Below are 25,908 nucleotides of genomic sequence, written 5' to 3' on the forward strand. Positions count from 1 at the left end.
GGAATTGTTACAATGCAATCAGCCTGCCCTAGGACAGGGGGAGTGCCTCAGTTTAAGCCTTCATAACCTGTCTGCTCACACCTCACATCTGTCAATTCTTTTTTCCCCCTCATCACCTGTATTTGCTGAATTTTCACCACATGCTGAATGCTACTGGGAATGCTCAATGGTCTAAAGCCTTTGCCAGCTTTGGGAGGTGTCTACCCCTTTCCTTTCAATGGTCTCTGGGTCAGGTACTCACATGATTCGTTTTATCCCAGATAAAACTCTCAGTACTATTTTCATTTCTGTAAATGTATCCAAGCCCAGCCAGAGGGAGTTACGTCCAGCGGGCACTGGAATTCTCAGCTCTGATGTGCCCTTGGCATTCTCTTCACTTTGCCATTAAGGCCTAGGGAGTTTTTCAGGGCGTGGATTTTCTGAGGCATTTAACAGTCTCCTTGTCTGACTCTGCATCACCTGCCTCACTCCCCTGCCAGTGCCTGGGGAATGATGGGCATGAGGAATGGGCAGCATTTTGTCACTCAGGAAGAAGGTTTCACACGCTCTGCTGAACAATCCCACAGATGCTGCTATGACAGCTGACAGGTGATTTTCACAAGGCTCTACATTGTCTCACAGCTCAGCCTGTGGTCTCCAGACACAGCCAGGGCTATGCACAAATCATTGGAAAAGATTTGTGTCCACACTGGGAATTCTCAGAGGAACTTATGATGGGGAACTACATTTGGAGAGGTGGAGGGTACCCAGCGCAGGCACCCCAGTGTGGTTGGGCATGGTGGAAGAGCTGGGTGAGTGTTGAGCTGGGTATAAGGGCTCTTCTGGGAGGGCACAGCCAGATACCTGCTACACCCATCTCCCTCTGCTTCTGGCTTGGTCTTTGCCATTTTGAAGCATCAGGGAGCAGACAGCAAACAGCGTTAAGGACACCTATCAACTAATTGGAGCCATGCACAGGAGTCTGCACAGCAAACATGCTGCAGAAGTACTAAACCACTGCAGATGTTAGAAAGGCACAGGGTAAAAAGGAGGGGATTGCAAATGAGAGTAAGCGAGGATCAAACACAAAGGAAGTTGTAATGAGAGCAGGAACGTGAAGAGTGGCAATTCAGCATGGGAAAGATAAAGATAGAACAAGAATGGGATCAAGAGAAAGAGCACAGAAAGGATGGGGAGGAAGAAAAATTTGAAATGGAAACTATGAAAATGGAGTATGATTTCCAGAGGGAAAGAATAAGGGTGAATGAGGGTCCTACTGGGTCAGCCCATGCATGTTTAGTCAGTTATAATAAGGTACAATTGCTTCCTCATTACAAAGAAGGGAATGATGTTGATATGTTTTTGCAGTCTTTTAAAAAACTGTACAGAACTTATAATTGGTGAGAGGAGGCATGGGCAGCACAGTTCAGTCCCTGTGCCATGGGAAAGCCCTGGAGGCCTGTGCCAGGCTGGTTGATAATGACTGCCCTGACTATCAAATTGTACACGGAGCCTTCCTGAGAAGGTATGGGCTTGACCCCAGAGACCTGCAGGGTTACACTTGAGTCTCCAAGGAAAGGATCTGATGACTCCTTTCCTGAATTGGCTATAGAAATGACAAATCTATTTAACAGGTGGATAGAAGGTGAAAAAATACCTGTATCTGGGGGTTTTTCCTTTTTTTTTTAATGATGAAATTATCTTGAGGAGCAGCTTCTAGAACATGTTCCAAAGGATTTGGGAGCCTGCTAGACAGAAAGTCCTTCTATTAAAATTTTCAGCCTACGAATCAAAGCAATATTTTTATGATAAAAGTAATGGGAATCCTACCTACTTCCACAAAGACTTGCCCCTTCTTTCAGAAACAACCAGAAATAGACAACAAAGTACACAACTTCCAGAATTTTATAGGCCACAATCTATTACTTCAAGAACACAATAACCTAAATCTCATCATATTTCATATGCAGAGACCACAGATAAGCCATGGAGCATGTTGGAGGAGATCAGTTCTTGTGCTTAATTCAGCACTGCAAAAAGTTTTACAGGAGCAAGTTCAGACGCAGTTTATTAAAAGACCCTTAGTGGAAGCACTGACACCAGCCGGTGTTTCCAGGGGTGGCTGGCTCCTTCCTCCTGGAAAGCATTTCCCACATTGCAGCCACATTCCCTGGATTTCCATTTCAAACAAAGCAGGAAGGACTGGAAAGTGGCTGCAGTAGGAGACAGATGTTTTTCTCTGCTTTCTGAAACATTTACTCCTTGTAATGAGTCTGTAAAACTCAACGTTGTCTCAGCTACTGCATTTCAAATTCCTTCCAGATTCTCGACTCGGTCTCCTCTCTGCCTGGCAGTGTCCTGCTTGCTCTCACCTGTGGGAACTCAAAATGTCCCTCAGACATCTTTGGAGGTTCCAGGCCCCGGTCAGAAGCATTTGAGACTCTGGCAGGCAGGTGGAAACAGCTATAATTTTAGGTTTGAGCCATAGAATGATTTACCAACCTTGCAGGAAGAAGTCACAAAAGTTTAGATATTATAGTAGAAGTAGTCACAAAGTAGAGGGAAGAATTTTTTAGTGCTGTACAAGGGGGTTTTAATACTTATACAAGAGAGTTTTAATTTTATACATAAGAGTCAAAAGTTTTAAAATAGAGAAATTTTAGCCAGTCCTATCCTTCCTCTTTCTTCTTCCTCACCTCCATGTTTTTAGTAATGTTAACATTCACAAATTAGTTTAAAGTAAAAAAGCACCATTTAATATAAGTAATAAGTATTTTAAAAACCGTATAAATAATATACCATATAAAAAATAACAACAGCCAGGGGAGAAAAAAACCAAAACAAAACCAAAAAACAAAAAAAAATGTCAAAAATAAATATGTACCTTTACCTAAAACTACTAAACAAACCACAGCAACCCAAAAAGACAATCTTTTAAATAACTTACAATAAACAACCATAAAACCAAACAACAAAAACTGCTAAGCCTTTCTTTAAAAGCAAAAATTAAAAAAAAATTTCCACCACACAAAGCCACCCCACAACCTAAAATAAACTTCAACACTCACGCTTCCCTCAGCACCCTGCCCTGCAGCTCCAGGGGCAGCACATCCCTTTTAACAGCACAGCCCTGAGGTGCTTTGCACCAGGCTCTGCAGCCAAGGCTGGAATGAAGAAATTTGCTGTCTTCAATGTAATTTTCTATTGATCATTTATCCTTTCTCTTTTTAATTCACCCATTTTCTCATTTACTATCTAATGCCCTTAACAGAATACCTGTTGTACTTCTTACTTACCTCTGACCCTTTTATCTTCAAATTCCCTCTGAACCTGCCTGTGTGTACAGCCACCTTACTGCCAGCATCTTGTGGGCTTTCATTTCATTGGCTTTTCATGCTCTGGATAGGTTTTGGCATTGATAATTTCCTGAATTTTGAGGTGAGAAGAAAACAATATTTCTTTCCCCTTGAACTTCTGCTTCTCTTCTATTCTTGTGTAAAAACCTCTATCATCTACAAGGATTTCAGTGGAGGAATTGCCACCACATCCTCACATCATATTTCCCTCTCTCTACAGAGGTCACATGCAGACAGGGGCTTCACTGAGGGGTTCTACTGACATCAAAGGGAGAAGATTTTGATCTAAAGGTATTTCTTGAACATTTCCTCCAGTTCCCATGCTTGCATGAGCTCTACCCTCTTTCTCATATGTGCTAGTGTAAAAAGACCTGCCTGTGGGCCATCTTCAGGGTGGCCATGACCATTATTTCTGTCACCTCTCATGGAGTATTTGTCTGAAGATCGCAAAGTATTTCAGAGAGAATAAAAGAGAGAGAATCAATGAGAGAGAATACCAATGTTTACACTTGATAAACAGTGAAATGGAGGCACAAAGTGATTCACACAAAGTCACACAGCTCAGAAAAGTCCCACAAATTTGTCATGCAAATGCTTTATCTTTGATGCAGAAGTTGACCTTGAATTCCTTCATCCTATCTCAGCCCTGACAGAGAGAAAAATCCTTGAGAGAAACAGTGCAAGCTCCTGGCCTGTCCAGCATAGTGGAGCAGTTCTGACTTGTACCAGCTCACCAGCTGCTCCTGACTGATCATTTATCCCCAGCTGAACAACTCCAAGCTAAAAGAATTTTGCATGTGCACTTTGTTGAGCTTGCAGAGCACATCCAGGGAAAGCACATGCTGGATTTAAAGTGCGGTTCAGGTGCTCCTGTGCTTTGGGGGTGAGCATTAGAGCTCCACATAACAAATAGGAGGTTATTTTAATCTTCTATAACTGCGTGAGATTCAGATTTTAATTGACTTCTTCCCTCCTGAACTCATGTCATAAAGCATGTTAGGTATATCTGCTGAGTAAATAGGAGACAATAATATGTTTAAATGTTTGTCTGGAGAGTTTCTTCCACTCTGAGCTGAAAATTGATACAGCTCAGAGAGACATTTCCTGTTAATATAACTTTTCCTTTCAGCATGTTCCTAACATGTTTAATATTTTTCAGTGTTATTTTGCTGGCACTGAAAGCCCAACCTGTGTCACCAGATCCCTAAACTGGGACTCCAGGGATGTGTATTCCACTCCTGGAGCTGTTTTTAACATCTTGGACAAGTAAGTAAAGCTCTCCAGGCCCTTATATCCATTCCCAGCCATTCCCTTTTGGGCCTCTTTCCTGTAAAGATGTGTGCATGTATTTGATTGTATAAACTGGGAAGGTATTTAGTATCTGGGAGCAGTCCAGTGACTTAAAGTTACTGTTAAATCCAGCACCTCTATCTTTGTAAGACACAGCTTTGAATTGTGCATTCAGATTGTGCTGCATTGGGATAATAAAATGTGAAGCTCTCAAAGACAATCTACCTGTAGCACCCCCCCAAAAAAAGCCATTTCTGATGCTCTTGTCTGACCTCAAAGTCAGATTTCAGGCTTGGGGTTGAGCAGGGAGGAAGTTTCAAGTGAATTGCATCTTTCCCTGGGCTCTTACAAATAGCCTGGATTTGCCCCTCTGGACTGAATGCTGTCAGCCTGAAAATATACGTTGGAAAAACACTCTCCATTTCCTGCCCAAATCAGCCTATAAATAACCTGTGCAGCCCAAAGTGGCCCTGATCCCACCTCAGGATTAGCTGCTGTGGTGCAGCAATGACAACAACAAAGAGAGGGGAATTGGTTAAGTACTTTGGGGGTTAAAATCTGTGCCCTGCACTGTAAATTTTACGGCCAAGAGTGAGTCTTCTGTAGTCTCATTTATTATTGCAAAAATTATTGGAGCTGGGGACCATGACACTATTACTTGTTACTGCAAATTTATTGAAGATTAGCAATTCCATTTATATCTATGAGATTTCAGGGATTATTCTGTTATAGAGTGGAAAACCAATAGATTTATAATGCTGGCAAATCCAGTTGTACCAACTAATAGAGCCAGTGAGAAAATTTAGAGGTTTGTACTCCTAAAGGAGTTAACCTTTGGATAAAGAAACATTTTTCTAGTAGCATCTGAGAAATTATTGAATTCATAAATTCTTGCTGCTGCAGCATGAAAAATATTCATTTCCTGGGGTTTATGTTTTTGTTCAGAAAAGATACAGAAGGCAAAATTTAATCTAAAACCATTTCAGTCCACTCCTGCTCTAATTGCTGCTGTACCTTCTGTTAACCCTTTGGTATTTATTGGCAGGGTTTGTCTGGCTGGCCCTGAGGAAATTTTCAAGGTATGAATCTTCTAAATCCATTAAAATTGTATTGACTTCAGTGAATCTGATTTTACCTTAATTTTTATTTTTGTCTACTCACTGGACTCCTTAAAAATTGACCCAACCTACAAAGGTATTAAATTCCTGTCAGATGCTGGGAGTTCTTTAGGATGTGTTTTTTTGCTGTTTGTTTTTCAATGTGTGAGATCTCTGACCATGGATGAGCTTGTGTAACTCAGCTTTCACTTTTGCATGGCTGTTTTAGTATTGATTACTGCAAAAAAATGGAGAAGTGGCAAACAAATCTGCAATTTATCTAGGAATATATGAGAAAAATCTAATGGGGCCCCAGCTCCTTAGTAATGTGAGAAGAGTGATCAATGTATTCCTACAGAATGCAATTAAAATCCATCACCCAGTGATACAGATTGCCCAGGATGCCACTTCTTTTCCCATTCAATATTCCCCAATCCCTGTTGTTCAGGCTTGCTAAGGAGGTGGCTGGGCCTCATTTAATCCTCAGCCCTGCTGAGGGAAAACATTATGACTTCTTTGGGACTACTCCAATTTCTCCTAAGGAAGCAGAGGTAAGCAACTGCTTCACTGATTCCAGCAAGGAAGTTGGAAGAATTCAGGCTTGGACACTGGACTGTGAAGATTCATTTTGGCTCTTATTAACTTATGGCTATTTTTGTCTGAATTACATATACACGTAAACAGTTTTTTTTAAATTGCTTTTTAAAATAATTCAAGGGTTTATAAATCATTAAAGCTGCAAGTGCAAAAGTCTAATAAAGAAATAAATGTTGAATTTCAGTTAAAGTAATCCAGAGTACTACCACTTCAAAAGGGAAGAAGAATGACAAGTGTTTGTAATAAAGACCACAACCCCAGCCCAGTGGCATCAACTGAGTTTGATTCTTAACTTTGGAAGGAGGGAAAATCCTTTATCTGGGAATCACTAAGGAAAAAAGCCCCTGGAATTACCCCACCATTTCACAATCAATAAGGCAAAAATGGAGTGTGCAAATAATTATGATTCCATCCCTCTGTTGTAACACTGCACCTGTAACTTGGGAGTAGGGCAGTTCTCAGTGTCCAGTGCTTCATAGCAGCCACAAACCTTGTTTAAAATGCCCAACAGAATTTTTATTTCTGTTTATATTGAATATAAACTTATGGATGAGATATTGCCAGCTACAATTAAAAAACCAGCAACAACAAAAAATCAAACAAACAAACAAAAAAAAAGGATAAAAGGATAAAAACCTGGATATTCTCTTTCTACGTTCTACTATAAAGCTGGCTTTTGACCTAGGCCAAATCAGCACAGATCCATCAAAGGGTGAGCTATTGCCATTTACAGCGTTTCAGAATCCAGCCCAGAATGCACCAATTTCTGATTATTGTGGTAAAATATCACAACTTTGCTGAATTCCTCACTTCAGAACCAAATATAAGAACTGGACATGGAGCTACATTTATATATAAGACTTGGTCAGAATATGGTCTCAGAATATTTTCTCTCCTTGCAGTATAAAGTAATTGCATTTCAAAGACTGTAGATCATTTTACAACAGCAGTGACTCCTGTTCAAGCACAAGAAAATATCCTTGATTATAACTGAAAGTGATTTCTGGTACTTTTTTATGCAAACCCATTTGTGCATCTCTCCTGTTAAGGGTTAAACACAACTTCTTGGGTGGATGAATTCATGGCTTTCAGAACCATTCTCCTAAGGAGGCTCAGTGGATGTCAAGAGGCAGAAATTGTTCAAGAATGATGCAAGTCAATCAGGAAGAAGTTTCTGAACTAAATAGAAGACATTTATTCCCCCCCACAGCTGCTGAATTCCACCTGGAATATTTTTCTTTACATTGTTAAAGGGAGCTCGATCATGTCCTGATATTTTTTTGCTACATTAATCAGTGCATTATGAGGGGAAGTATTTTAGCTCAGAGACAGTCAATAAAAAAGAATGTGGACAAATAATGAGTAAGAGAGCAAGAAGGCAGGCTATGTTCTTCATGTAAATCAAAGTTGTTCCAGAAAAGCTGGTAAAGAGAGATTGCTATTTCCAACTGAGAGTCAACTGAAAGTTAATGGGGACATCAATAAAAATCACAGACAAATGGGCACTGTACTTTTAATGAATATTTTATTCATGTCACCTTTAAATTAGTTAAATTTGATAGGATGATAATGTAATGCAAAATGGCTTCCTCCCCAGACCATTTTAGGTGGAGGGTAGATCAGAATTTAATTTTAGGCTAATGCCAGGTCAAAATTAAATTTAAAAAAAATTATGGTTGGAAAGTAATAAATCCAAAGTGACCAATGGGAAAAATATTAAGTTAATGAGATGTGCAAGCCATTTAGAAAAGCACAGATATTTTATTTGACATATATATTTTTCTTAGCTGGAAACAAGCTTAATACCTGATGATAGGGATGAAAATTGGGAAAGGAGAAGGGAACACTCTTCAAGTTATTTTTATCAGGTCTTGAAAAAATTGTGATGATAAATGCAAAAAGCTCATGGTGGGTGTATTCATCATTTCATCAACAAGCTTGATAAATACTTAAAACCCCTAAATTCCCCTTTAGGTATTTAAATGTGTGTTCTGCTGCTCAGGATGTTGTCACTCACATATGCCAAGGAAAAGGTTTCCAAACTGGGTTCAGCAGCAGCCCTGAAACCATGAAGCTAGGGATTAGGCAGCCTCATCCCTCTCCTTTCTTTGCTCTATCCTGAGCTGGAACACACAAACACTTAGGATGTGCACAGGATCTCAGAATTTCCATCTGCTCTTACACAGCTTCACCAGTCCCATGGGTACTGTGCTTCCCCTCCTTCCTCAAAAAGGAATGAAAAAGGACACTCAGAGACCATGTCAGAAACAGTAATTATAGTAGATATTTTTTACATCCAGCTATGAGAAAGTTCATCATTATTTGTAGAATGCAGCAAGTAAAAAAGTCAAATAATGTAAAGCTAGAGCAGAAGCTGTGAGTGGGGGACTCAGTAAGAGGAATGTACTCCTCTGAAATGAGGTCTGAGTGAATAAGAATGCGGAAACCAAGCTCCTGTGACAAGAAGAAACATTTAATACACAGACATTAAACTCCATTGTGATGTGCAACCACAGAGTGTAATGGTTCCCCTGCAGTAAAGCTTTGGGTTTGTGACTATTGTCACAAACAGGAAATACACCCAGGGAGTTTCACAGAGTAAATCACCTGATTCTAAGTTTTTTCTGGATATTCTGCTGGCAGAACTGCAGCTGACTAATCCAACCATGTCTGCTCCTTTTCAGTATGAATCTGCTGCATTAGCCATGCCACCAGAACTGTGACACTGGACTAAGGGACTGGAGCCTCTCTGGAGCCCAGTTCATTTGCAAACTGAAGCCACGGAAAAGAGTGTCTTCCCACCAATCAACCAGCACACAAAGTTATTGTGATGTTTCAGCAGCCACTGGGGTAAATTTTGGGTGGAATTTCAGGTGTGGGTGTTATTTGAGAAAACCCAAAGTGAAAATGGGCACACGAATGGACATGGCTTCCCTATCTCCACAGAGCAATGAGGGGAGGTGTCAGAGCCCAGCAGGAGCCAAGGCATTGTTGCATTTTGCTCTCCTCACTGCACAGCTCACTGATAAACTGTAGTGGTCATCAGGACTATTGATTTGCTTTCTGAAGGGGAGTTTGTGAATGCTGGCTTTAAGCAATCTCTTCTCAAGGCTCAGTTTGATAATCCTTTTCAAGCTTTTATTTAAACTCTCTAAGAGAAAAAAGCAAGAATGAATTAGAAACTGGAAGAACACAAAGAAGCTTGAAAGACAAGATCAATAACTCCCATGCAGAGCAATAAACAAACTGGAACAATTACAGTGAGAGATGGTTATTGATCAATATCAGGAGCAGCTCATATAGCAGCACCTCTATTTATACCAGACCTGAATTATATTCTTCCTTGCTCATAATAATATGACTGCATTCTACAATATTTATCACCAGGGAAATTTTAATTCCCTTTTATTAGTGAATAATAACCACATGTTTCCAGGCAGTGGTGGCTCTCAGCACATTTCCATATCAGCCAGTCCCCACCGTCCCTGTGGAGCTGGAACCTCTCCCACAGCCTGCAAAGCTGAGTTGCCAAAAAGTGAACTGGTCCCCTGAGGCCAAGGGCAGGGGCAAAACAGGGCAGATCTGAGCTCTGGGGACTTGCTTTTCTGGCAATAACAGTCCCTGGGGAGCTCCACAGCAAGAGGAGACTTTTTCAACCAAGAGCAAAAATCACCACCTGCAAGTCAAGACAATGAAACACCAAATAAACATCAGCTCAGCAGAAGTGTTCCCCAAACAGAGCCACCTGCTTGACCTTGGGATTTAAAGAGATTCCAGTCCCTCCTTTCAGTGCCAGCACTGTCTTGTGCAAACAGCTGAGGTGTGTAATTCTCACTGAGCCAGGACATTCCCCCCACTCCCCTCACCCACTCTTGAAAGGTCTGTAAAAACTCTCACGCGCTCAGATTTTGTTCAATTACATGAGTCTGAGTAAAATTGAAGTTTCTGCTGGTTGGAACTTCGTGCTTTGGACTTAATGAGATGTATCAGCACCAACACAGCTTTCCCTTTCTTGGGAAACGCCTCCCTCATAGATGTCTACGGTAAGTGGGTTTTAATTCAAGGTACCTGTGTCAATCTTCCAGCCTGTCTCCATAAAATCTGATATATAAGTCAACTTGCTAAAGAATAATGAGCTGAAGTCTGTCCTCTTCAAAAGTTTCTTTACTCAAGTAAGCTCACCTTTAAAATAAGATCAAAAATCCCAAAATCCTATTCACAAATCATATTGAAAATTGAAAGGGTGAAGAATTAGACCAGGCTGAAATAAATTTGAAAACTAAAGTTCATAAGAAGTAAAATAATTTATGATAAACTAACTTTTTTCCCCCCAGAGTTTGAATGATACCATTTTACTAAAAAACTGTCTGTTTAATAAACTTATCCATAAACATTGATTAAAACATCAATAGCCAAGAGATTGTTCATAAAGTTTCCATTTGAAAAAAATGTGTAGATTTTGATTTTACTGTCAACAATTTCAACAGGAGAACTATCCTGAGACAAGCCCTGACGTTGATTCCATGTCCTGCTTCTGTTGGGTTGTATTACAAGCTCTACATTTATTTTAAGCATCCACTGTGCCTTTCCACTTTAGTTTTTATTCTGATCCAGCCCTCTACTGTCTTGACATTCAGGTGTTCTTCAAAGATCTGTCCCTGATTTCCTTGTAATCCTTACATAAAATGGACAATATGCAAAGGAAAACCGTCTTGCAAAGTTGCCAAAAGAGCAATTCCAATCTAATTAGGAGTTCGTAGTGCTTCAGTGAAAGCAGCACAAACACAGAGTTAATATTCACTGCAGCTGCTTTGTCAATAACTCCCAGTGAATCCCCCAATTTATAAGAAAAATCAGGAAACTATTGGATTCTATGACACTGATAGATCTATCTGTATTCATTGCCCCCGTCCTCTGCAACACAAGGCACAAGTGCCAATAACTCTAACAGTCCCTTAAATGCTGAAGGATCATTATTAAAGTGTGCTTGGCATCCCTGGTCATTAATTATAATCTTGTGCACATATGCAGTGTGATTGCAGGAAATAATCAGCTTTGTCTGCCAAATTGGCAACATTTAGAAACTAATTTGTTATGACATACCATCAAAGATATTTAAACAACAAACCCAAAGCTCTGCTGCACTGTGCACACTGTTAAAATATCAGATCACATCATTAAAAAATAGTTAACATATCCAAGGGGAGGTAATATTTATCCTTGAACCCTGGTTCAAGTGGAATTTGCAGAAAGAACAGTTATATCCTTTCTCCCTCGCAGTTCACAGAAGAGGGAACTCTCTGCAGAGTGCCGGGCGGGTGGGGAGGGAATGACTGGGATTACAGCATGGCCCCGCTGTCACTCAGGAGCTATTAAACAGCCATTGAATAAATGTTTGCCAAGAGCAATGCTTGCCCGGGATTACTGCTCTAGCCGGGATGCCTGCACATTCCTTTAGAGCCTTCAGACTCATATTTATTTGTCTCATTTCTCTTCCAGCCCCTGTTGCCACTCTCAGGTGCTCTCAGCAGAGGGTGCGAGCCCCTCCAGCCTTGCAGCCACGCTGCGGGGAGGGAAGGGCTGAGCCCAGCTCTGCCAGGACAGCCCAGGAGGAGCTGAGCTCCCAGCAAACCCCTGTGAGCTTCCCCCAGCCTGAATTCCTGCTCACAGGACAGCAATTTATTCCTTGGTTTCTTCATATTGCTCCAGACAGCAGCAGCCCCTGCAAACCTGAGGGAACAGAGGGACTTCCATAAAACCCCTTTATGCTGCTGTCTCACAGACCCTGCTCATGCAGGATGCAAATCCCATAGGTTGGATTTCTCCCTGTGGGCAGCACAGGTCCTCTGAGGAGGGAGAAGCAGAGAGCTACACTGCAGATTTCCTGCCACAGACAGCGCCCAAGCTTTGCTATTTCAGCTGTGCACTGAGACAGGACCAACACGGATGCTGCAGTCATGCATTCATCCCACGCTGGTCCTGGGGAAAGGGCTAATCCTAGGAAAGGGTTAATCCTGGGAAGGGGCTAACCCTGTGTCTTGGTTTGAAAAGACAGGTGTCTGCTAAAGAAAGCAGGAGCCTCCCCTGAAATAGAAAATGTAAACTCCCTGCCTCCAAACTGTCATAATTTTGAAATTATTTTTTTGAAATTTGCTCTCAGGCAAAGATATGGGAGCAGGAATAACAGCTCTTTATTAGAGAAGGAAAAAAAAACCAACAACAATAACAAAAAAACCCAATGCAGTAATACAAAACAACACTGTCAGAGTCAGAATAGGACCTGACACCCTGTGGGTCAGGGTGTAGGTAGCAGTTACATTAATGGTGGCTGCAGCTCTCCTGGAGTGACAGCTGTGGTTCCATTGAAGAACTGATCCTGTTGAAAGGTGGAGTTTTCCTCTGAAGATAGTGTGGTGGTTGTAGATGGGCTTGGTCTTCCCCTGGGAATCCAGTGGAGAAGAAAGATGCTCCTCTGGGAATCCAGTAGAAAAGGCTGCCTGTGGTGTTTGAAATGTCAGATTATATCCAGGTAGGAAGGCTTGACTCCTCCCCCTGGGTGGGGCATCTCTCAATGGAATGATGGAATTTTATCAGCCATGCAGTGACACTCAATGGCCTAGTAGCAGCAGTTATCTCCTGGAGGGAGGATTTGTTGTGGAAGAAATAAAGAAATACTGACCAATAAAGAGAAGATAACTACCCCATCAGATAGGAATAGAATACACACACCCATTTCCAACCTAAGGCACCCTGGGAAAGGGTTAATCCTGGAAAAGGGCTAGGCTGTGCAACAGGTTTGCATCAGGGAGCTGACAGATCAGAGACACCCTCATGTCTATCATGGTGAGCTCTGAACCTGGGCATTGAAACTTCCTTGGCTCCAGATCAGGAGCTTGCAATGGAATATAGGAGACCATGGAATATTCCAGGGCTTGCCAGGCTCACATGGATATCAGAGGGTGCACAAAGCTTATTGTATTATGTGCATATATAATGGGATTTCTTTTCTCAGATCTATGGTCAGAGCATTAAAATATGCATCAAAATAAAACCAGAAATTAAATATTGAGCTACGCTTTCATCCAGGAAAATAAACTCTCCCCTTGTTCTCTTTCTACATAAATGAGCAGAATGATTTTAAAATGGCAAATCGCTTGTCTAACATATTTTAAAGGAGAAAATTGATCCTAAATTGACATATGGCTCTAGTTTGTATTAAGAGAGCCAAAGAGGATGCTTTTCTTTAGAGTAAGAAGTGAACTTGCAAATTTTTCTGCAGTATTTTCTGACACCTTTTTCTCTACATTCTGCATCCTTCAGTGATTTTTTTTTAATTGCTTGTGTCCTCACCTGTGGCAGGAGTTCATCAGCCCAGTTAAAGCTGAGGATGGAGATTCCAAGGAGAAGAGACAAGAGAAAACACTTAACAATGGGATTGCTGCTCCATTCTTACAGTAATAACTGTTCACTCTGTCAGACAGGACTTCAACAGAATATTTTGTTTCATTTTTGTGATAATTTCTTATTCTTTTCCCATGTTTTCTCAGAATCAAGAACTCCATATTACTGGAAGAGCAGCTAAGAAATCACAGTTTTGTGCAAATCCATTTCCCCAGATTCTCTATTGCTGTCATCAGTCATTGAACCAACAATAATCACTTTTCTTTTCTTTCTTGGGGTATTTTGTAGCTTGTAATTTATTTAATAAAGAAGTCCTTTAAAATGCTCTAAAAGAACCATTATCTTTTTAATTACATAATTAATGTTACATTTCTTTACACACAGTTTTGAAATCTATGGGTTCCAAGGATACTTCTTGAAATAGAGATAATAAAATGACCTCAAATCCATTGTCATGGAAAGATAAACTGTATCAAAAAGTAATTCAGACTAGTAATGACTTATATCAATATTCTTGAAATGTTTCCATATTTTCAAAGAGAAATAATAGATATAAACTCCTAATTTGTGCCTGAAAAAAAAGGAACTAAATATTTTCTACATAATTCAACTGTAGAGATTTTTTTTCTGCTTAACATGACTGTAGAAATTTCACAGCATTATTAGCCTTTAACCTTTACAAGAGGACACATTTTACCTTGAAAAGTTCTATTACAATGCACTTCACTAAGGCCAACAATTAAATTACATAACAGTATGGATATAATTATTTTCTTCTTTTTTCTAATTTGGATAGAAGTTATGCAGCAGTTACATAAAAGCCTGATACACTGGCCTTGGAAAAAATGTCTTTTCAAGGAAACCTTTTTGAATGGAAGTGTCCAATAAACATCTTTCACTTAGGTTGGAAATGGGTGTGTATATTCTATTCCCATCTGTTAGAGGTGGGCAGTTCTTTTCTGTTTATTGGGCAGTTTTTCTTTATCTCTTCCACAAACTGATCCTCCCTCCAGGAGATATCTGCTGTTACTGGGCCATTGAGTGTCACTGCATGGCTGATAAAATTCCATCATCCCATTGAGAGATGCCCCACCTAGGGGGAGGAGCCAAGCCTTCCTACCTGGATATAATCTGACATTTCAAACACCACAGGCAGCCATTTCTACTGGATTCCCAGGGGAAGACCAAGCCCATCTACAACCACCACACTATCTTCAGAGGAAAACTCCACCCTTCAACAGGATCAGTTCTTCAATGGAACCACCGCTGTCACTCCAGGAGAGCTGCAGCCACCATTAATGTAACTGCTACCTACACCCTGACCCACAGGGTGTCAGGTCCTATTCTGACTCTGACAGTGTTGTTTTGTATTACTGCATTGGTTTGATTTTATTTTTATTTTTTCCTAATAAAGAGCTGTTATTCCTGCTCCCATATCTTTGCCTGAGAGCCCCTTAATTTCAAAATTATATCAATTCAGAGACAGGGGGTTTACATTTTCTATTTCTGGGGAGGCTCCTGCCTTCCTTAGCAGACACCTGTCTTTTCAAACCAAGACAATCTTCCAGTGGGAACCAAACCAAATTAACACAAGTCCAACACACCTCAGCCAGGCTGAGGTGCTGCCCCTGTGCCCCAGAGTGTCAGGAGTGTAGTTCTGTACCTATTTCAGTGGAGGCAACTCCCATGAACTGCCTGAGGGGAAAATACAGGAGTGATTCAACCCCCATGAATTCCAGCCCTACCGTGCTTATTTTTTGCTTCCTCACAACAGCAGGGAGAGGAGCTCAAACGGCAGAGGTGGCTCTGACCTCCAGAGCACAGGAACAGGAAGAGTTCCTCTTCTGTGCCAAGCCCATGGAACAACTCCTGTAATTCCAGTGCCGAGCACAGGTTGAGAAGGTACTCTGAAAAGCTGGGAAGACTGTAAGTACAAGGACAACCTCCTCGAGTGCCTGTCTCTATCCTTGCCATCCCCATCTCTCTCCTTTCCAGTGCTTTCATCACTCTTGTCACTATTCTCTCAACACTCCAGTTGTCATCCACTTGAATTGTGGACAGGGGAGGAGAGCTGCATGCAGGGAGTTTGCCAGCAGCAGTCACAGAAGCACCAAAACCAGGTAGAAGACCACCTCTCCTTCTCTTGAAACTTTCTTTCACATTCATTCAGGAATTTCATTAGCCCTTTTGGCTGTGTTGGCTTCTCAGAGCTCACATCTGCCTGGTCATCCACAACAAAGGGATACATGTCATATCCTGCCATTTCCCACCAAGAAATTCCTGATTAATATTCTCCTGAATTAGGACTGGAATGGTAAGTATTTCAATATCATCCTCGGTCATTCTCCTGCCTAAATACAGAACAAAAATACTGGCAATGGCAGCATCTTAATTCTATACTTGGATTATACCTAAATATTCCCCTTTCCTAATAGTCTCATCCCTGACTGTTCCAAGCTGAGAGGTCTTTAGTTCAGCCCTTCAATGTACAACAGTTCTTACAACAAACACTTTTCCTTCACCTACAGGCACAAGATCCTTGCATGCTCCTGAATATTCCCTAATGGCAAGGTACAGCACCACTCCTGATTTAATATTTCCTGTTAATTTGAATTAGGGGCAAGCAGAATGTAATTGGCACATCAGGTGTCATTTGGCACAATAAACTTCTTGTAGTGACATTATGAACAGTTATCACATACATATCCCAACTTGCCCAGCTTAAATAAGGAAGAAAATTAGAACTCAGCATTCCATTCTTTTAATACTGATAACACTTATCTGGAAAGTTCCTAAGGCTGTTGGGAGGGTTATTTACTTGCTGTGCCAAAGTTAATTCTCTGGAGTGCTGCATAATGGATTGGTAATGTTCTCCTCATTTTCAACACCACAGAGAACACTTCATTTGTTTGCAGTAGAAAATAAACTTGTTGAACATATAAGATGGGCATTATTTACAACTTTCCAAATTCAGAAAGAGAAGTCATTCTTCTCCACATGCAAAACATTTTACTGAAGAGACACATAAAATGGAAATATATTTGTTTCTCCCAAATGCTGGAGGCTTATCTGCAGATAAAAATACAGCACACTCTGCCTATAACTACAACAACTTCTGTACAGGCTCCCATAACCAGCTACAGTCACACAAAATTAGGTGCTCCATTGCAGTAACATTTATAAAATGCTCGTATATTAAAAATCTAGAATTTTAAAAGTCTTTGTCTTGCTCCAGAAATCCTAATGCCTATTTCTTAGATCCTTGGGGAAATTAGGAAGCTACTACTTAAAGTTAATACTTTAAAGCTGTAATTTAAAAGGTTTTTTTAAAATATTTTTTTTTCTTTTAATTTTTTCTTCCTGAAGAACTTGGCATATTTTAAACAGAACATTATAACAATAATTATGGATATATTGACCTCTTTGTACTCTTATGCTGGCCACTCAAGTGAAGTAGATTTAACCAGCTCCCTGTAGGTTTCTGTGTGCCGTGGCACTTCTTGCATTCATCCTGCAAGCTGCCTAATGCACCTTAAGAATTGAATCACTAAGGAAACACTTTCTCAGGCCATTTTGTCACATGCTGTGACAAACTGAACAGGAATAAATCACCCAGGCAGCCCCAGCCTGGCTGTGAATACACTGCACTCCCCTTTGGGGCTATCCAAGCCCAGACTCCAGCTGCAGCTTTCTGTGGAGATGATGCGAGGCAGATTTAAGATTTTTAACTGCACTGTTTAATTTTTCAATCAATAAAAATGGACAGCCCCATCTGCAATATAATTTGCACTCCTCGTCTCACCAAATAGTTCTCTGATGCTGCTGAGGCTTTGAATGAGGCACAAGTTAGGATCCAAAGCCATTTGATATTGGTGAAGAGCTTGAAATCAACTGTCAGGCTTTGGATCAGGCCCCAGAGGTATGATTTTGGGAAAGCTGAAGGACAACAGAAATACCTGAGTGCCAAATAACACAGTGTAATACTGGTCTACACTTAACTGTAGGTGTGTAACATAAATAACTAAAATAAAAGGAAACACCCTCTTTGCAAAATAAAAATCCCAAACCCAACTATACCCGAGACACAGCTGAGCTGTACTCAGCATAACTTCACAGATTAGGAAAATATCTGGGACTTTGGCATTTTTACAATAATAATCAGAGGAAGTTGTGGGGAAATACCTTAACTTTAAATGTCTTATGCAACATTTCTTTCTTTTCCTTTCAGCCAGGAAATGTTATGTCTCAGCCTATAGCTGGAAATACAATAAGTGGACATACAAAAATAAGAACTAGTTTCTGTACTCTGGAATTAAGGCCATCTGCTCCAGGTCACGATTCACTCTTAAAGATCTGGCATGTTTTTCCTGGATAAACCAAGGCAAAAAGGAAAGGGGTTTGTGAGTGGGGGAATATATCATGGATTTGGCACCTGTGTCAATCTAAGTGATGCAATTGAGATGTTCCTCCACTGAAATCCTACACTAGGACTGTCAATGGCAGATAAAGAGCTCACATTACTTTCAAGAATAAGAACATGATTCACAATAAAATACACTTTGGATTGAAAAACTGCATTTATGTCCAGGCTTAAGCACAGAAAAATCAGTTTCTTAACACTCTATCTCTGATCTGAATGTCCGTTCTTCACTCACGTGCCCATTTAAGTCAAGAGATTTGCCACAATGAAAGAGAAGTGTCACCCCAGAGGCTTCACTGTGTTTATGTGTTTAAAGACAGAAGAGAGAAAAAAATGAATGGATGTCCTTTTCTTATACCTTCCTGTGTTCTAAAAGGCAGAGGTCTATTATACCCACAGAGGTCTATTATACCCATTAAGTTCATTTCCCAGTCCTGGAAAATGAGGCCTTTACTTTGATGTGCAGAGATAAATAAGAAGTTTTAATCATTATTATCATTAAATAATTAAATAATTAAATGTCCCATCAATTCAACACTGAAGTGGTAAAAGGAAGTTTTAAAATGGGATTTCTTCTGGTATCTCTCACTTAACTCTATTAAACCCTTCCTGCACACACATTTACAAACATCCAGTCATACAGGGTAGTAACAACTCTATAGGGTCTCAGCCCCCAGTCAAAAAGTCTGCTCTCAGAAGAGTCTTGAGATACTGACACAAAGATGCCACAGGAAAACATCCCTCCTCCATTCCTGGGAATAGGACATTCCTCTGGGGGAGGATTTAGAAGGCAACAGTGAGAGGACTTTGTGAAGCAATTTCATGTGTTTAGAAAGAAAATCTGAAAAGAAAAAGGAGCTGGTGAATCTCTTGGTCCAGCTCAGCTGAGCAAAAGGAAGTGTTCAGAGTAGAATCCAAATACACCTGTTAGAAAGGCAGAGAAAGCCCAGGAAAAGCTTTTACAGCTGATGGGATCAGGGAAGGAGGGAGATGTCAGCCACATTTGATATAAAACACAACCACTGAGCTCTCAAAAGCATATTCATTTCTGTGTGCCAGAAGAGGAACAGCAGAGCTGGGAAGCATCAGGCCTTGAGCAAGCAAGCCAACTGCAGGACATGAATTCACCTTGTGCTGCTGTGCCACCACCCTCCTATGCCCAGTAACTAAGCTGGTCCTCGAAAACACTTTTAATTTCACCTACTCTTCTTGACTCATACCAAGCTTGATGGATTTCCTTTAGCCAGGGCTGGTTCTCAAGGCAGACAGATCAAGAACTCCGTGGCAGCATCCCAGCGCACAAACTGCCTCTGCACCACTCCATTCCTGAGCTATCCAAGAGTTTACCCTGCCTTTCTTCCTAACCAAGTCTTCAGGATCAGCTGGATCACTCCTGCCAAAGCTTTCCAAGGCAGGAGCCTCAGGAAACAGCTGGAGCAGACAACTTGTGCTCAGGCAGTTGAGGTTTGCAAAGCTGTGAGCGATGGAGGATGGGTCAGTGCCACCTTCACTGCCCTGGCACTGCTGCTGTCCCCAGCCCCTGCAGGTGTCACCCACACATGCCTGGGGCTCACAGCACTCATCCTTCCCTCCTCACTAAAAATATGAGCACTGAATGACCTCCAAAGCAGGGGGTAAATGTGAACAGCAGTTAAAAGTGTGTAAGAAATGAAAACTGTTGCTATAGGACACGTGAAAGCACAACATCAGCCACTGCTATTTGCAAGGTAAAGAAGAAAGTTTATTTTCTGACTCTAACTTTTATACTTTTCTAAAGGTGACAGTGAATTGGAGAGTGAATGGGCCACCTCTCCAAAGACACTGGACAAACTACTAGTACATCAAGTTTCTTTACCCTTATGAAGGAATGAAAAACAATATGTTGTTTATAGAAAATTGTGTTGAGAAAGTTTTCTAACAGAATGTAAACTCAGAAGGCTTAAGAACCAGGGTGACAGAAAACATTATTCATGACTCAAATACCTGAAATGGAAGCACAAAGCCTTTTGTCTTCTGTTTAAATACTGGGAGATTTCACTGCAGTGACCAGCTAACCTGTGCCTGGACTTCAGGATCCTAAACTTTCTGTCTAATCCCATTCATTCCTATTTGTTCCTTTTGCTAATATTGGCCTTTTTAATCTCCCTTCATTTGGAAGCACCAGCCCTCCCAATACCTTTAACCACCTTCATTGCACTTTCATTGAAATCAATGGGGCTTTGCAAATTACCATTGTAGAGCTGAATCTATTATGCCCATTACAGATTTAAAAACAGGATGACAAGAAGCTCATCTGCACACACAACTCCCTCTCTTCTGCTGTAAATATTTCAGCCAGATCATTTTTTAAATCCTGAAGTGCCTAAATTATAGACTAACAATATGCAAAATTTCATCTTCAAATAAGTGTCTGGCATTTTTTTTTGTCGCTCAGATAACACAGTACTTTTCACAGACTCGACTAAACTGTGATAGTTTTTGTTTGTTTTCTCTTGTTTCTTGTTTAAAAATGGATAAAGGCATGTCAGGCCAATTTAATTTAAATGGGATGTTCAGCGACTGAGAAGTGAAGTGGCAGAATTTTGGTTCTACATAATGTTAATAAGGAGAATTAACAATCCAACATCACTGCACAGCCCTTCCAAACAGGCTCTGACAAACTCCTAACCATGTTAAAAACACCATTTTCCCTCATTAGTGCCAGGCCTGCGCCAGCAGGGAGGGAACTGGCAGAGTCAGCTCCTTGGACATCCCAGGCAGAGACCGATTTCACCATGGGACACCTCTGAAGTTCCAGACTCATCTCTGGAACTCTCCCCAGGGCCTTTCTTGACCATGCGGCTTCCTGTCTCCACCTCTGGAAGCCTCAGAAGCTGTGGATACCCTGAGCTGGTGATTTTCTTCCAGCTGTACCTTCCAAGCCCCTCAGTGCTGTGCCAGCACAACAGGGTGAAAGAAAGCCCCCAGCTGCCATGCCCTGTGCCAGGGATTTGGGGACTTTGTGCTGCCAAGTCTGTGGCAGAGTTTTCATTTGTGCCCTGGGGCTGGTGCAAGGAAGGGAAGAGGAGGATGAAATACAAGTGAGACATGGGGACAGGGAAAGTGTGCTAGTACAGATGCTGTTCCCTTTTCTGCAGTGGCTCCTCCTCCCAGGGTCTGTGATGTCCCACAGGCCCCAGGAGCCCCATGACACCTCCTGTGAGGCACTGTCACCTGGCCAGCAGAGCCCTCCCATGAGCAGCAAGACAAGATGCTGTGGAAGGAATAAAGCGGTTTTCCCCAAGGAGCTTTCCTCCTCCTGTGAGTGGGAATGATTTAGCCCATTGTGCAGTCTCCATCACTGTGTAATTTATATTCACGGGGGTGCCAGAACTGCACAGTCTCCTCTAAATATAAGCAATTAACTCCCATTAGCATTAGTGGGAATCACTCAGGAGACTATCCACCATTATTGATTATCTCGTTTTTTGTACCAACCCAAAAAAATGTACAAAGAGAAGAAAATCACATAGTTAGTGGCTTTGGCTAAGTTAAGGCAGGCAAATAAGACTCATTATCATTCTTCAGCTAAACAGTGGGGCTTATTAGAATGTAGTTCATTTACATACTTTGATTTGATGGGTGTAGATACCTAATTATACAGCAGCCATTATACAGCAACTTATTTTTTGATGTTTTTTATTAATTAATATTCAGCATTATAATTAAATGCTTAGGCTGATCTTCTGTGATTTCTTTTTTTTCTTGTTGCTGTTGTTATTTCTAACACAAAAATAACTTTCGAAATGTACCTGCAACACCATGCAATGAAATGTACTCCATCACTTGTACAAAATGTGGCTGTCAGGGCTAAAATCTGTGTGGACATACCCAGATTTTGATTTTTCCCCCATTGGGATGGAATAGAGGCTACAGAAGTTAGGAGATATTCAAGGTATCACCAATCTGCCTCTGCCAGAGGTCTCTTGCTCTGAGCAGCTCAGAAGTCTCCCCTGCAAAGCAGGAATCTCTGCAGGAAAAGGGATATCCATCCTGCTAAAACTCCAGGAGTTGCCTGATGATTAGGTCATTAAATAAATCAGCCATGAGAGCTGAATTATATACAGCTCACTATAAAAGAAATAATGGAATAAATAGCAAGTGAAGCTCACTAAGCCTTGGAACACAAAGAACTTTTTTCCTGAGCACACAGTGCCAAGCAAGCTGAAAAATTAATTTACTATTTGTTCCCAGTTTTGTTATGATTGGTATCTTCACAAATCTGAGCCATTAGCATGCGAGTTTCCAATTATCCTCTGAGCCTGGTAATGCCCTGTCATTCACCTCCAGGGATTTATGTCAGGATCCAGCTTGGTTCCTAAGTGATCTTCCAGTGGGACAGAATGACAGCACCATTATGGTTCCCTCCAGCAGGTGATGGTAATGATATTATTATTCCCCTGATCAGCTTGGAGATGATTGTTTGAACTTTATGAGTATTAATAGAGAAAATAATAAAGGTATTAATATTTGAAAGCTCTCTGTATTGTGTTTAGTATCATATTATTGCTACATTTTATGGCAAGTACTTTGACATTTCAGTGAATTTCCATTTACAGTATTACCACTATAATCTACTCTTTTTATAATTGCTTCTGGATACTTGTAAGGTTTAATTTCTGATATTTCCTCTCAATAAAGAGACCTGCATATGAAATTAATATGCAGTTATCCTCACAAATTTCCATTATTAGCCTAGAACAGGGGGGGCTTAAAACAGCCAAAAATATTCTGTGTGACTACTGGAGCAACCTTATTGACTTGCGGGGTTCCACAGCAGCCAAGATTACTTCTAATTCTGCAGAAGGATCCTCTCCATCAGAGCAATTAACAATATCCACAGAAAAGGGCAAGAGCTGCCGAGCAATCCAGGCTGAGATTTTCAGAAGGAACCTCAAGGTGGAGAAAAACACATCAAACAATCTGCCTGTGCTGGAAAAGAGTCAAAAAGAGTAGAAAACATTCCATCCAGGAAAAGGCAGCCGGCATGATGACTGGGTTGGGACGGGGTCATCCCACTTGGATGTGACCTGGAAATATTTGATGGAGGGAAAGACCTGCTAAAGAGCCTGGGAAATTAATTTTCTGGATTTGCCCTTTGCCAGGGGCTGGGCCAGGAAGAAATGCAGAGAGGAGCAGAACTACAGATTTCATTCAAGAATCTGCACAGAATTCTGAATCGCCTCAATTCTGCTTGTAACAACTTCCACAAAGTTAATAAAGCTACAATTTTGCAGGGTGACAGGACCATGTATTCTGACTGCTCAAGCCCCATTTTTATAAAGGGAAATAAAAAGAAAACCCTGTCTTTAAGGAAAACACCAGCAGTAGTCTGCCACCTCCTTAGTTTATAAGTGAGCATCAAAAAGGAAATGAAGTTGGCAACTACTTCTCATTTTGAGGTTCAGCATAAGCTGGTTTTTTTGCTTTACACTCTCAGTTCCAGAGCAGCTTGTAAATCAATGTGACTGATCACATCACAGGAGAGATCCTCCATGAAGTGTTTGTAGAACTGTGTGATACCCAGCGAGATGCACTGTCAGAAAATACCTCTGGTATTTCATAATGCCAGAAGTTCTTTGAGAGCCACTCCCCATCCAGCCTTCCCAGGCAAAAATGAGGTGTGATAAGGGAAGGCAGATGTGCAGGGGAAAGGATCTAAACAACAGCCAGGTGACTCATGGCCCAGGGTAATGGTGGCTCCTGGGAGCCCTGATCACCCATGACCACCTGTAGAGATGCTTTTAAACAGAAAAGACAAAGAGTGTTTGTAAGAAGGCCAGGACTGTTTAAATAGAGCCTGGATCCAGACATCTATTTCAGACAAAGGGCTTAAACCCCAACACTCAAGAAACTCTTTTGGTTTTAAGTTTTGCTCTCAAAAGTCTCACTGAGTAAAACATGAGATTAAGAGGTCTGTTCTAAGGATCTGCTATCCAAACACAGGATTCACTTGCATTATGAAATCACCAGGGATGGAATTGAAAGTCGAAACTTCTTCTGTCATGCCTTTATTACCTACCAGCTCATGGAAATGCCACCACCTGAGATCCCAGAATTTCCTGTTTTCAGCCAGTTCTCAGCACAGACCTGGACTGAGCATCATTCATTCAAATTTCTTCCTGGCCTTCAGCTTGGCCACAGATTGGCACCTTTGTCTGCAGGCTCTGAGGCTAGGAATTGCTGATATTCCCCAGGAAGTCAGCAAACATTGCTAAGAGAGTCTCATCAGCTCAGGATCTCCTGTGGCTCTTGAGCTCCTGCCTGTACCAGGGCTGAATTTGTGCCAAAGTCAGACTTCAGTAGCAGAAGAATTAAAGGAAAGCCCTGGGCTGCCTCGCAATTGTATTTACAATAGCCTCACCACCTTTGTCAGGCTTGTTCTCCATGGAATTGCATACCCGCTTAAGGTTATGAATTTGATTTATCTGCAAGATTTGAGATGAGTTTCAATCCTTGTGGAAGCAATAGAACAATGACACAGAGCAGGAGAAGATCCAGGGAAGATATATCTGCGTGGGAATTTACCACCCACAGCTTTGTCAAGGCCTTGCAGTGCTGATTTGCAGAGCTTTGCAATACACATTTCTTGTGTGGCCACTCCTAAATTAGTTCAGATTTACATCACTGTGGGCAGCACGAGAAAACACAGATCTGAGCCAGCAAAACAAACACGTGTTTGGACTGAGGTGTCAGGAGGCACAGATGGATTGTGCCACCTGCACTACTCATTCTGCAGCACATTCCAGCTAACTTCTTACATTACAATTAAACTGATTTCCCACGGCATTAATTTCATAGTGATGATTCAAATTGCTTAAGGCTCTGTACAGAATCATGCTGAACTTGGGACAATAAAAAAGTGGAGGCATTTTGAATGATTCAAAAGATGTCACCGTGAGACACCATGAGAGCAGCTTCTGTTCAGTGCAGGGGAACACAGGCTGCACTTTTCCATGGATCCCACAGAAGCAGCAGCCCCAGAGGTGAAGAACTGTCCTTTACAGCAGACTCCAAAATGCTGTCTTATTGTAAAGCTGGAATGCACTTCAAAGCTCTTTCCAGCTGACATTCCAAGTGTAGCTGAAGGCATTTTACATCCTATTGATGCCCTTGGACCACTTGGCAAAGTCTCCCAGTCACAGGTTCCCAAAATACAGTCTGCACCCAATTATTGGATAATACTGAAATACCATCCCCAGCTACATCTTAGGGATGTTCCACTTTTCTGCCATAGACCTAAATATTATGTTTTTCAAATCAGTGGGAGGTTTGCTAGAGGAAGAAATAAAATATTAGAGCTGCAGAAAACAAAAAGTCAGTAATTTGGCAGCCTGATTTTATAATAATCTTTGTCTAATGACTATTTAATATTATACTAGGCTATTTAAAAGAATATTCTACAAAGCATTGGACCTTCCTTTTCAAAGCCTGTGTAAAATGTGATTTGTAAGTAGTAGCTTTAGATATGCAATGTGTGTGAGAGAATATTAGTATTCCATAAAAGCTGCTGTCAGTATATGTTATATGAAGAAGCACAAAATAATATGAATGCTTAATTGATAAAATACTTTATTTAAAATTGATTTGCTAGATATTATAGAAGCTCCACCTGAACAAAAAACTTAAATTTATTTATTTTTCCTTTAAACTCTGTTCTAAATAAGTGAGTTAGGAACTATGACCATAAATGACCTGAGCACTAAGGGAATATATTAAAATTTACTTT

At 41.0% G+C, this 25,908-nt stretch overlaps 1 long non-coding RNA gene across 1 annotated transcript; it reads left to right on the top strand.

Moving 5' to 3' along the window:
• Positions 1–4,433: 4,433 nt before the first annotated feature.
• LOC146767997 (uncharacterized) lies at positions 4,434–25,074 on the top strand. The gene is made up of 4 exons (XR_014953905.1): positions 4,434–10,362; positions 15,495–15,646; positions 16,249–16,291; positions 17,949–25,074. It is a non-coding gene; the product is annotated as an uncharacterized LOC146767997 (long non-coding RNA).
• Positions 25,075–25,908: the final 834 nt, after the last annotated feature.

This window comes from Lonchura striata, chromosome 3 (assembly GCF_050655825.1).
Source record: "Lonchura striata isolate lonStrDom1 chromosome 3, ASM5065582v1, whole genome shotgun sequence".
NCBI classification, from domain to species: Eukaryota; Metazoa; Chordata; class Aves; order Passeriformes; family Estrildidae; genus Lonchura; species Lonchura striata.